The sequence below is a fragment of the Anser cygnoides genome, chromosome 7 (genome assembly GCF_040182565.1).
Source record: "Anser cygnoides isolate HZ-2024a breed goose chromosome 7, Taihu_goose_T2T_genome, whole genome shotgun sequence".
NCBI classification, from domain to species: Eukaryota; Metazoa; Chordata; class Aves; order Anseriformes; family Anatidae; genus Anser; species Anser cygnoides.
This window is the reverse complement of record NC_089879.1, coordinates 16,736,975-16,748,718: the sequence shown is the minus strand read 5'-3', so window position 1 is coordinate 16,748,718 and position 11,744 is coordinate 16,736,975.

The following is an 11,744-nucleotide window of genomic DNA, read 5'->3' as shown; positions in this document are numbered from 1 at the left end:
ACTTGTCGTAAAGGCAAAACAAAAACTAAATCACACTTGGCATGAAAATAAGTACACTGATATAAAATCTGTCTGTCAGACCTTATGTATGAAAGATCCCAGTTCTTTTCTAATACTTCAAGAACTGGGTTTAACTAGTTTTTCATAACAGCTGCTCTTTGTCAATCCTTCCATAGTTTGACCATCTCATAATCTTACCTCATCCCAGTATTGGGGCCTGAAACTGTAGGTGCAGACATAGGAGTTTTAGTGTTGCAGAATCTAAACCATAGCCCAGAGGTTTTCTTGAACCCAAACTATAACCTCGGAGCCAAACCTGATGCAGATGCTAATCCAAAATTTGATCTCTGGCCATAGTTTATTGTAAAATGTTTGCTCTAAAAAATACTGCTGCAAAATTACTATAAAACAACACAAATGGGTAGTTAAAGAGTATCCTCAGCAGCCAGCTGATAGCTGCTGAGAAGAGGCAGCAGGACTTAAACCCAGAGCTTAGTGTTACATCCTCATAGATGCTTGCATGCTGTTCAGTTCAGTTGCTGAATTATCAGACTGATTCAGAGACATCTAAAGTACATGTTTCTGCAGCCACATTTATTGGATCAAGCACACGCAGGAAATGCCTGGAGAAGGAGCACCGCATCAGGTCCCTGCGTGTTGCTCCTCTTCCCCAGCACGGTTAACAAATCCCCACAGTTCAAAAGTGTGTCCTCTTCCATGGACTCTGAGGAAACAATAGGCAATGTCATTTGCTGGGATCATTCATAAAATGAACAGTGAGAAATGTTAAGCTTATCAGTCACACGCCAATCCATGTGGTTGTTCACATGTCAAGGTACAGCCAAAGATACAATCTGCATGTGAACAAACACAGAATTTTAAAAATCTGTTCAGACTCACTGGATACACAGAGCATCTGGGGAGAAGATGCAGAAGGCAGACTGCTCACCAGGACAGAGGCTTCAGAGACTTGCAGATGGTGGAAAAAACACTAGTAATAGGATCATAATAGACCAAAAAATCCCTTATCTAATATTTTGAACATATACTAGAAATTAACTGGAAAAAAATATATCTTCCCTTTAGAAGATCTCATTTCACACTGTCCTCTGTATAGTTGTGTTTTAAGCTTGTGTAATCTGACTTTGGGAAGTTTAAACAATATCAGTAATTTTCTTAAAAACATACTGCAAATTAAAATTTCAGGATTAATTAAAACAATCTAACCAATTTAAATTGAGAGTAGAGGTAGCTCACATTTATTCACTGAAGAACGTCTGACAGCCTGGGAGGAACTGGGAGAACCCTACCTTGCCGTTACTTTTCCTTGCAGAGGATTTGTTCCTGAAGGAAGGAGTCTTCTTCTGCAGTCTGTAATGCACAGAAAATCTGACGATAAATCAAGGCAGATTTAATTGGCCTGTGATTTCAGAATCAAGTCAGAACTGCCTGCATCTGAAGATAATGTGCCTCAACCAAGCTCTTCATTTCTGCAGCTTCCCAAGCTGCTTTTCTATTGTTTTTTTCTCATTCAGATTATGTCACGTTTCATACCAGGACAGATTCCACTGGGAGACATGACCTTGCTCTTTATGTATCCTTCATAGCACCCATTTGACACCTGTAAAATATTAAACTGTAAGAATGTATGTTATAGTCAGTTCGTCAGGATAAGTGTGTGCTACAGATAAACCAGCTTGTTTGGTAGAGAGCACCACGGTCTGTCAAAATCTCGATGTGTATCACTGAAGAACAAATTCCTAAAGAGTCAGGATGCTCTAGATAACCATAAAATCACAGAAACTAGCAGAAAGAAGTCATGTTGGCAAAGTCTGCTGTACCACGTGCACTCTTCAAAACCACGGTGCAGTTACTTTTGTTCTAACTCATCTTTTATGTTCTGCCCATTGCGTTTTCATTCCATTCCTATTTCCTAGTTTTCTTCATACTTAGTTTATTATATGGGCTTTGGAAACAGCAGTCACCCTGTCCACAGGTTTCAAGACATAAATAGGTTCTTAAGAGTATGCATGGACCTATGGATAAAGCCTAAACAGAATTAATCTTTACATATCTGCCTGCACCTTAACTTAGACACAGGGACGTGCTTTCTTCAGAGAATGCCTGAACCAAGGTTGAGGTCCTGCCAGCATTGTCACAGACTGGAGTGCAAATGGGACACGAAAAGTGCTGCTCTCTGCTTTTGGGACAGGCAAAGCAACAACCCTGATGGCACCAAGTGGGCCTTTCTGCTGGGCCATGAGTAGGTGGCTCGAGTGGTCCCCGGCACACAAGAGCCCTTCTATAGGGTGGGCAATGGCACTGATGACTGTGCCCACACCATACACCACGGGGTGACAGCACCATAACCTGTGCTCCTGGCAAACGTACCAGAGACCTTGAAAGGCCAGGTCAAACCCAGACATCTGGCAGGGCTGTGGATGATGAAGTACTGTTATTACATTTTATTTCTGCTAAGCTCGTCGTTACTTACATTACCCTCTTGCACCACACTAACCTAGTGCCTCTCATTCCTGCAGGTTTATGCTTAAAACATTATTTAACAGTTATTATGTCATCTTATTCCTGAAGTGTTGATTAGCAAATTCTACATCGTCAGCTCTTTATGCTTTTTCTCATAAGCCAGTTCTTCCAAGCATAGAGCTACAGTTGGCTCTTCTTCTCTGAACTTCCTCCAGCTTGTCTTCCTGGTAACGAGGTGCAGAGAACCATGCTCACCTTTTCCAGATGCTATCTTGCCTCAGTTCCAAGAAGAGAGGCTCACTCTCTTTCCCTGTGGTGTGTCTCTACTGAGAGCCTCAAAACATACTGATTTTTTTTAACCATTGTATCACCTAGCTAACTCAAATGCAAATTCAGAGGCCCTCCTTGCCTGGAGCACTAGTCAGAACCCAGACAGAAAGGGAAGACTGCAGACCTTGCTTTTCTTACAAAAATTGTCATTTTTGAAAGGAGTTCCGATTGTTTTCTGACTCTGCGCTAGTTGGGTAAATTGGTTTATTTATGACAGGGAGAGGACCGATAGGAAGTACTAACTAACCCTGTACTAGTGGTCAGAGTAACAGAAAAACAAAGCCGGTTTCCATTTCTCCACGCTGAGACTGATTTTCCATTGTTGTACCACATTATCTTCCCATTTAAGTCTGCTCATGTAATTCTGTTGTGCATCCTGTAATTCTGTTTTAGCGGGTTTAAAACAAACAAAAGGAAGTACTTTTTCACACAGTGCATAATTAAATTGTGGAACTTGTTGCCATGGGAAGCTCTGGATGCCAAAAGTACAAATGGGTTCAGAAAGGGAGAAGACAAATTAATGGAGGATAGGTACATTGATGAGCATTAAACATAGTGGCTTGCTTACAATGTTTGGCTCAGGAAGCCCTTACGCTGCTGTTTGATGAAAGCAGGAAAGGATTTCTCTAGCTGTGCCTGTTTCTCACATAGTTCCCCTCAGCTGCCTCTTCTAGTCACTGCCAGGAAGAAGATACTGGCCTTAATGATCTGTCTTAATATGGAAGCTCTGATGTTCCTCTCCTAATGCGAGACACAGATGTCAACAGATGCCTGTTAAGTTGAAACAGCTATTTTTAAGCAGAACGTTGACTCTGGCACCTTGGAATTCCTCTTTGGACATTTTTATCAGATCTGATCCAGCTAACATTAATACCTGGAGTTTATGGCAAAATGCATTACTGAAATCAGGTATTTTAAGGTTTCAGGACTGCTAGGTTTGTTGGTGCAGCCAAAGTTTGGTTTTGCAGATAATACTGGTTGGATCAACTTTGTTGGGGACTGATGGCAAGAGGAAAACTGTTATCTGTGCTGTGAGAGTTGTATCTGCTCTTGGAGCTCTCTCCCCTCCCTGGAGCACCACTGAACAAACGTTTCCACCGGCCAACATGGTGCCATCTCTTCTTGTTGACTTTGCTCTGTATTTGCTGATTTATCAGTCTCTCCTCAGACTTCTAAGTTTGTCTTAAACGAAGAGCGAAACGAGCACAGCCAGACACACACACTCAGAAATGAGGAGGCAGCAGGCCAGTGAGGCGGGGACTGGGCCCTGGCCCCACGGCTGCTGCTCTCGCCTGGGTGGAGAGCCTCACCCCACAGGCTGCACCAGTCTCCCCAGTCCAGGAGAGAGAGAAAACTGGCCCTCAGTTCTGACATCATCCTTAGTCACTTTCATATCTTGTTCCGTGTGTTCGGCCACAAAATACGTAGCTTGATTTTATCTGTATTGCTTTTTCATTTAGGTTTCTCTCTGTATCATTCAGAGTGACAGAATTTCCTTTTGGTCACTACTCTGTTTCCCTACTTTTCCTGCATCAGCTCTGACTGTGTGCTAACTGCCTTATTTACTGCAGATAAATTCACTAAGGAAATGTAATGAATAAGAATCAAGTGATTTATTTGTAGTGTGAAGAAAGCCACGTATGTTTATCTCCATTATGTTTGTGACAATGCACGTGGTTAAAGGCCAGAAAACAGTCTGTTGGCTAAGGGGCTACCTCACTGGGAAGTTAATGGAAATGCAAGAAGGTCAAATGCAGTAGCTTAATTTTCTCTTTGCTGACAGAAGCCCTGAAGTAGAAGACATTTTCTTGGATTTTTAAGATTTTTTTTTCAGATCCTTTGGTTGCAAGAGGAAGGCCTGACTTCTTAATCTGACTGAACTAGCTATCTGCTACTCCACCTCCATCATGTAGTACTACAACTTTAGCATCTCCTGTGTTATTAATGCAAATTTGCTAACTGTTGGTATAGCTTCTTGACTCGTATGGTGGTAGACTCTACAGAGTGAAAGCTTACATCCAAGTCAAGCACTGGAAGCAGCTCTGGTTCTCTCTTCATCCCTGAGCACATGCACTACTGGGATGGCGAACAGGAACTCCCAGCAAGAGATGCACCAGTGCACTGCAGCACTGTGCCGCCAGACAGGGAGGGAAGAAGACCATGGTCCAGCAACTCTGGACTGGAAAATGGGGACCAGGACAACTAACCACTGCCACAGCACGCTGCTGGATCTCAGGTCACCTCATCTATCTGTGCCTGTCACCTGCTCCCCAGCCAGTCTTTTAGACTAAATTGTTCTAGAGGTATGGTCTATACAGTGTCCTGTTCAGGGAACTCTAGGAGCGCCCATAATTTTCAAAATCATTGTTACACACGCAGTGATCCAAATATTTAAGCTACCAAGCCTCGTTTTACTAAGTTAAGATGCCCCCATGAAAAATTATGATCAATCTTTTCTCTCTCAGTAAGTTAACATACCAGTCCTCAGTTTTTCCAGTGTCAATTATTCTTCCCTACACAGACTGGGGCGCACTACGCATGGTACAGAATATTCCCTACAAATAATAGGTTAAAATAAACAGCCGACCCAAGCCTAAAGGCAAAGAGCTAGTCCTGGACAACGGGCAAGATAATCAAGGAATAACTAACACAGATAATCAGCAAATCAGTCAAATGAATTGATTTGGCTTTGGCTGGCGTCCTTGTTTCTGCCTGAAAGCTTCAGTGAAATCCAAATAAGTGGCAGTTATCTTACTGTCTCTTCCTGTTATCTGACTCTAATGACAGCAGGGGAGAGAGGGGGAAATCATGTCTTTGAACAGGATCATGGCCTTTCATTTAAAGTAAATACTACATCAAAATGGAAACTGCCTGAAGAATGAGTCTGCCTTGGCCTAGTTCTGAGCAGACTAAGTAATGTATTAAATCCAGACAATATCGGATTCTTGCAATGGCTTCTGCACCTTCACTACAAATACACAGAAAATCAGAAAGTGCTATTTATAATGACCTGAAGGTGGCTAACAATGCAGTGTGAGGTAGTTGTGAAGAGTCAAAATGCAGCCAAGGCATCTGTATTTTATGTTTCAATAAATGTCTTTAACATTAAAAAGTACAATAGGAAAATTCGAAATGAATGATCCTTATCCCAGATTCATCTACGCACTTGTAGCATCCAAGTTAAAATCATGATCTCCTTGGTTTTCCACGGAGTGGTCGGAGGGAAACAAGCAGGGCACCTAGTGCTGAATCACCCTCTGAGGTTTCCATCTCTCTTCAACTTCAGACAGAGCAGAGAATGACTGGGTTCTCATTTAGATACCACAGAGAACATCAGCAGGGTGAATCCAGGCTATGCTTCACTCTGTGAGGAAAACCTGGGGCCAGGAGGTGGCCTGAGCCCAAGATGACAGCCTCCACTTGAGTCTAACGGAGAACCGACTCCTGAGCTCTGTCAAAATCAACTGCAGCTGCTGAAGAGGTGGTGACTGCCCAGACCTTAGCTTCCGCTGCTCTAGGTTTGAGATCGGGCTCCTCAGCATCGTGGTTACAAACATAAAATACAAGTAGAAATAATTGCAGTTCTGTGAATATGACACGATCCCAACTGCGGTGGTGTAGGAAGAGATATATGGGCTGTGCGTTGGCAGTGGGTTCTTTTAGCAGGGCAGGTAGGCAGCAGTGGTAGTCAGCCCTCAAAGCACGAATGGACAGCACCCATGTGTTAGCACCCTTTGTGCTGTCACTCAGAGTAGGAACTCACTTCTGACAAGATTTTTGTGGCTGTTAACACAGCAGGAATGCTCTAGAGAAGAGGAATTTATCTGTAATCCTTGGATCCTGGCAATGCGAGCAAAGAGACCTGAGGTCAGATCTTCAGGACTGTCCACACAAGAACAATAAAGCATCAAAAATAAAGTGGACACAAAGACCTTTTATAGACCTTTTCTTAGAGAACGCAGCACCAGTAACAATGCCACGGAGCAACTAGCCATCAGTTTAAGTTACAAAGAATTTCACTGCTTTTTCCTGAACTTAATATAACTGAAACACCTGATTGGCATCTACCTTGCAGCCCAGCAACAAGCAGCCTGGCTTCTTGTGAAGTGCTGGTCACTTCCTCCATACTCTGCCATCTAGCTAAACCTTCTTGCCACAAATGACAAAACCACGGAAGAACTAATCACAAGTAGCTCTAATAATAATAATAAAAAAGATCCTGCAAACTTTTTCATTAAAACAAACAAACAAAACCAACAATAAACAAAACCCATATCAAATACTCATTCTTACACCGCAGTTTAAAACAGTCTTCCTAAGGTCCTCCCTCCTTCCTTTGAGTACTGGTTCTCAAAGAAACAATGACAAGTTACAACTCCGTAGTGTTACGGCAAATTTAAGCTAGAAAACAAAGATTAATACAACAGTAAACATATACTATACATGTTCTGGTAGAATCTCCTTTTTAGTGGATAGTTCCCATGTTGTCATATCTTAGGAAGGTACTGTCATTAGGTTTGAAAATACTATTTTAGGTACTTTTCCAAGGTCTCTAACATTTTGAGTGTTCTTCCATATTTTCAAAAGATTGTACCCAGATGGATAGATGGCATTGAGGGGTGGAGAGATATAGATCATAAAAACAATACTATTTAAAAAGATTAAATAATTTCTAAATACTCTCAGTTTTGGAAGGTCCAAATTCACTTCCTTAATGATTATGCTTTTTAATATGGAGAGGAGAGGAGAGTTTCAACATATTATCTTTCATCATATTATTCTGAAAAAGTTACTGACAAAACTGAGAAGACACTGGACAAAATTTTCACATAATATATTTATACTTAGCATTTTGTTTAATTTTACTTCTAGAACTTTAAAAATGTTTTGACTCTGATTTGTTGGAAAGAAAATAAACTGAAAGTGAGGTTTCAACCTGGACTGTTTTTCACAGCATTAGAAAATAAAAATGGAAATGCTGGAAAATGAAATGCAGTCTAAAATTGTTCAGAGACAATTAAATGTAATGGAAAGAAAGCACCTATCACTTAACTGAATTTTCGCTGCTAAAGCAGTTTTATGTTTGCTATCCACAGGTACTAACATTTATGATAGTAACCTTTATAGAGTCAATTTAATTATCTTTATCTTATTACAAATAATAAATTTAGTTGTCCTACAATGAAAATCAATTGTCAACATAAGCTATGGTTAACATCTAATAAAACAGCCCTCTGTAAATCCATGATTAATAAGATTGGCTTCTGTATTAACTAACAGACATCATAAAATTTCCTTCCTTGCATTAATCTGTATATTCAAGGTTCATCCTGTTGGACTGAGTTTCCTAAAATAAACTGTTACAGCGAATGAGCAAAATTTTGGCGCCTACCATTACTGTTATAACCATTTTAATATATATCTATAGCTGAATGGCTTCAAAATTAATGTCATATTTTAATTAAGTCATAGAAGATGCTGGCTATAATGAACGATAAGCGATTCACTTCTTTGTTTCCTTTAGTCTCTGAACATAACACTAACGTCACTTGTGTTTAGTTTTGAGGGTTAGTGAAAGTTAACTGAAACATGAAAAAACAGTTTCCCCAAACAACCTTTACATAGACAGTAGTTACTTAAATTACTTCAGTGTCAACAAAAAGACTGGTATTTAATCCCTCAGGAATATCTCAATAAGATATTAACAATCTTAACAATTTACTTCCAAAGTGGAAGTGGTGGTCCTCAAATTCATCATGAAGTTATATTCCTGAAGACACGGGACATCTGCTGTGTGAAGTTGTGTGCCATATTTTCTAGGCTTAGTAGGTTCTTCTTTCTGTAATAAACATTATGCCTAAGGATACTGTGGCATGATCTAGTGGCCACTACCATCAGCACTAGCTTCAACAGATGTTGGATGAAGTATTTTAACAGCAAAACAATAAAATCATACCTATCCTGAAAGATCTCAAAGTCATTTTACAAAGAAACAGAAGTAGATATGCTTGAAATACCTGTAAAAGAACATGCAGAATTAGGAAAAACTGCTAGGATTGCCTAGCCAAATCCTGAATGTCATGAAATCTTTAGGGGCCGTAGTGCAAAGATTTTTTGTTCTTTAAAGCATCGTTATCAAGTTAGTATGCACCTTGGAAAATAGGAAATCTGATCCTTCACCTTATAACTTTTATAGAAATCAAGTGACTGCAGTCGGATTACCCCCATATAAAACTGGGCATGTGCAGAGGGGAAACCAGTAATCTGAGAAGCAGCAATCATTATTATTACTCTAATGGCTAGGGAGAAGAAAAAGATAAGTATCTTTCCACATATTTAATCTGTTCTTAGCATTTTTAGTATTGTCATAAACACTGAAAGATATTTTCTTTGCTACTATTTTTGTTATTATTCACTTTGAAAATTGCTGTTAATTAGGCTAAAAAAAAAGATTTCTCTTTCAATTAACTTCTGCCAATGAAAATACAATTCTTTATCATATAAAAATATCTTCATGCAGTAGTGCTCTGAACACTGCCAGAATTATAGTTGAAACTTATTAACAATTGTAGATAATCATAGCTAGAAAGATTTGAAAAGTAGTTTATTTCTATGTAAACTGTTTATTTCATTTTTATATTTTGGTCATTTTAAAAAAAGAAAATACACTAGTCAAGTGCAAAGTTTCAGTTATTGTGTCTCTTTCTTTGAATTACAATAGTTAGGTTATGAATAGACCAAGAAAGTCCCCGAAGTGTTTCAAGTGTAACTAATGAAGTTAAAGAAACATGTACACAGGTTTAATATTTTGGATAGAAAAAGAAACAATCCAGTTAATCTCCATTATTATACAAAATCTAATTTTGTGCCACCTGAAAGCTGACAGTTTTTCCATAAAGTATTGGAAATAGTTCTCCCTGATATTGTTTGCAACAGGACAAGCATGCAAAGTATTGAACATTTTTTTCAGTATTCTCATGAAAATGGCAACTTGTTCCTGTCTTTTTCCTGAAAAGAGAATGCTGGACCAAGCATTTTCTTCTTTTTAATCCATCTGAAGGACACTTACATAGTGATAATGTGCTCTAATTTCGGTAGCTGGGCCAAAGAAAACCAAAGAAAATCAAAGATTATTTTAGAAGTCTTCTGAATGTAGTGATCTAAATATTCACTTAGCTGCACTGTGTTCGTACTGACTCATGGACTTTTAACATTTTTAAGATTGAACATAGCAATTCTGCTGTGGATTGAGTTTGGGTTCAACCTACAATAACAGCCTGCTTTGCTAGGTGGTCTATATCTCACCTACAACACTATGTCATATAAAGCCTACTAATGCAAAACCTGGCATGATTTATTTTTATTTAAGTTTATAAAGCAACTGCGTGGGTGGGCAGACAGTTTATAGAGTACAGCCCTCTACCATAAAAGTAATTTCTAACAGGAAAAAGACAAAATAGTAGTCAAACGGTTGTAAACACTTGTTTAAAAAGTGTATATTTACCAACTATATATTTTAAAATCTATTTCTTTTTTTCTCCTATTTTTAATGCTCTAGAACATTAGAGCTCATTTTTTCCTATCCAACACTTGATGGAAAAGGAATTTTAATATTTAGTTTTATTTTTCCAGCTCTTTCTAACTTTAATTTTTCTTTTATCACTCCCAGAGAGTTACAGGCTTCCCTCTTGTTTCCTCTACTCATTTAACAGATGATTACTGGGATGACTGATGCTTAACAGAAAAAAGAAAAGTAGAGCCTAATAGCTAAGCACCTTCTCCTCACTGGTCCCACACAAGTGCTTCTGCTACTTGAAATAAAAGCAGCCAAGCACAGTATCCAGGCAGCTTACTCTTTTTTCCCTCTCTTCAAATAATTATTGCAGCCCCCAAAAACTCTAACACAAGTGCCTCAGCTCCCCCATTTTCAGGAAGAGGCAGGAAGATTCCTTTCCTCCACTTTCTCTTCACAGCTTTTTTTTTTTCTTCACTTGGAAAATGTTCTTATTTTTCTTTCCATTTCACTATGTCATGTTATTTGTACTTGCCTTTTTTTTTTTTTTGGTAAATCAAGAGCCATCCCACTTGGCTGCTAATCTAGAATCAGAAGAAAAATCATCTGGTCCATTAGAACACAGCTATATTCTTTAGTCCCAGTCACACCACAACTCTCCCTCGTGCTCAGCAGGACTAATTGAGCCAGGATATGATCTTGCTGTTTGTTCTGCGGAAACAGCTTCCTTTTCTTATGAATTATACTTTCTAATGAGATAAATTGATACTATTCTATAAACTAGCCTAGACTACCCTAATTTCCTCTCTTTGGGTTAAACCCTGTGAATCCAGTAACTATGTATAAGAAACAACTCTTCTCTTAAACAAAAACAAATAGGTTTTGCTTGCTACTTCAGGGAATGTGCATGCAACAGAGAACTACAAGAGAAGGTCAGGGAAAGTATTTAGTTACAATAAGCATCTATCAGTCCTGCAGCAAAGCTCAAGACACAGGTTTGATCATCTTTTTCTTAAATGTGGCTCTTCGTTGAACAAGTCCTCGCCCAAGCTTGGATACAGAATTATCCTCACAGAAGCATGAATTTGTTAGTAGTTTTTGAAACCTGTTCTTTTAACAGATGTTTGACAGAAAAATTGGCAAAACACCTGTTCCTAAGTCCTGGTTAGTGACCAGTGCTTGAGCTTTGGACTAACGCTTTAGTGTTAGAGCCATCTAGTGGGAGAAGAAGTGCCGGCAGGGAAGCAGAGGTTCTTCCATCCAAAGCTTCCATCCCATTCTGCTTTCTGGTGTAACCTCTGGGCACCAGGCCCGATGAAGTCTGCCATGCTGGTATTGCAAAGAAAATAAAGATGACTCTGAGAGGTCCTTTGAAGAGAGTGAGCAAGGAGTCCATAAGATTCATACATCAATTAGG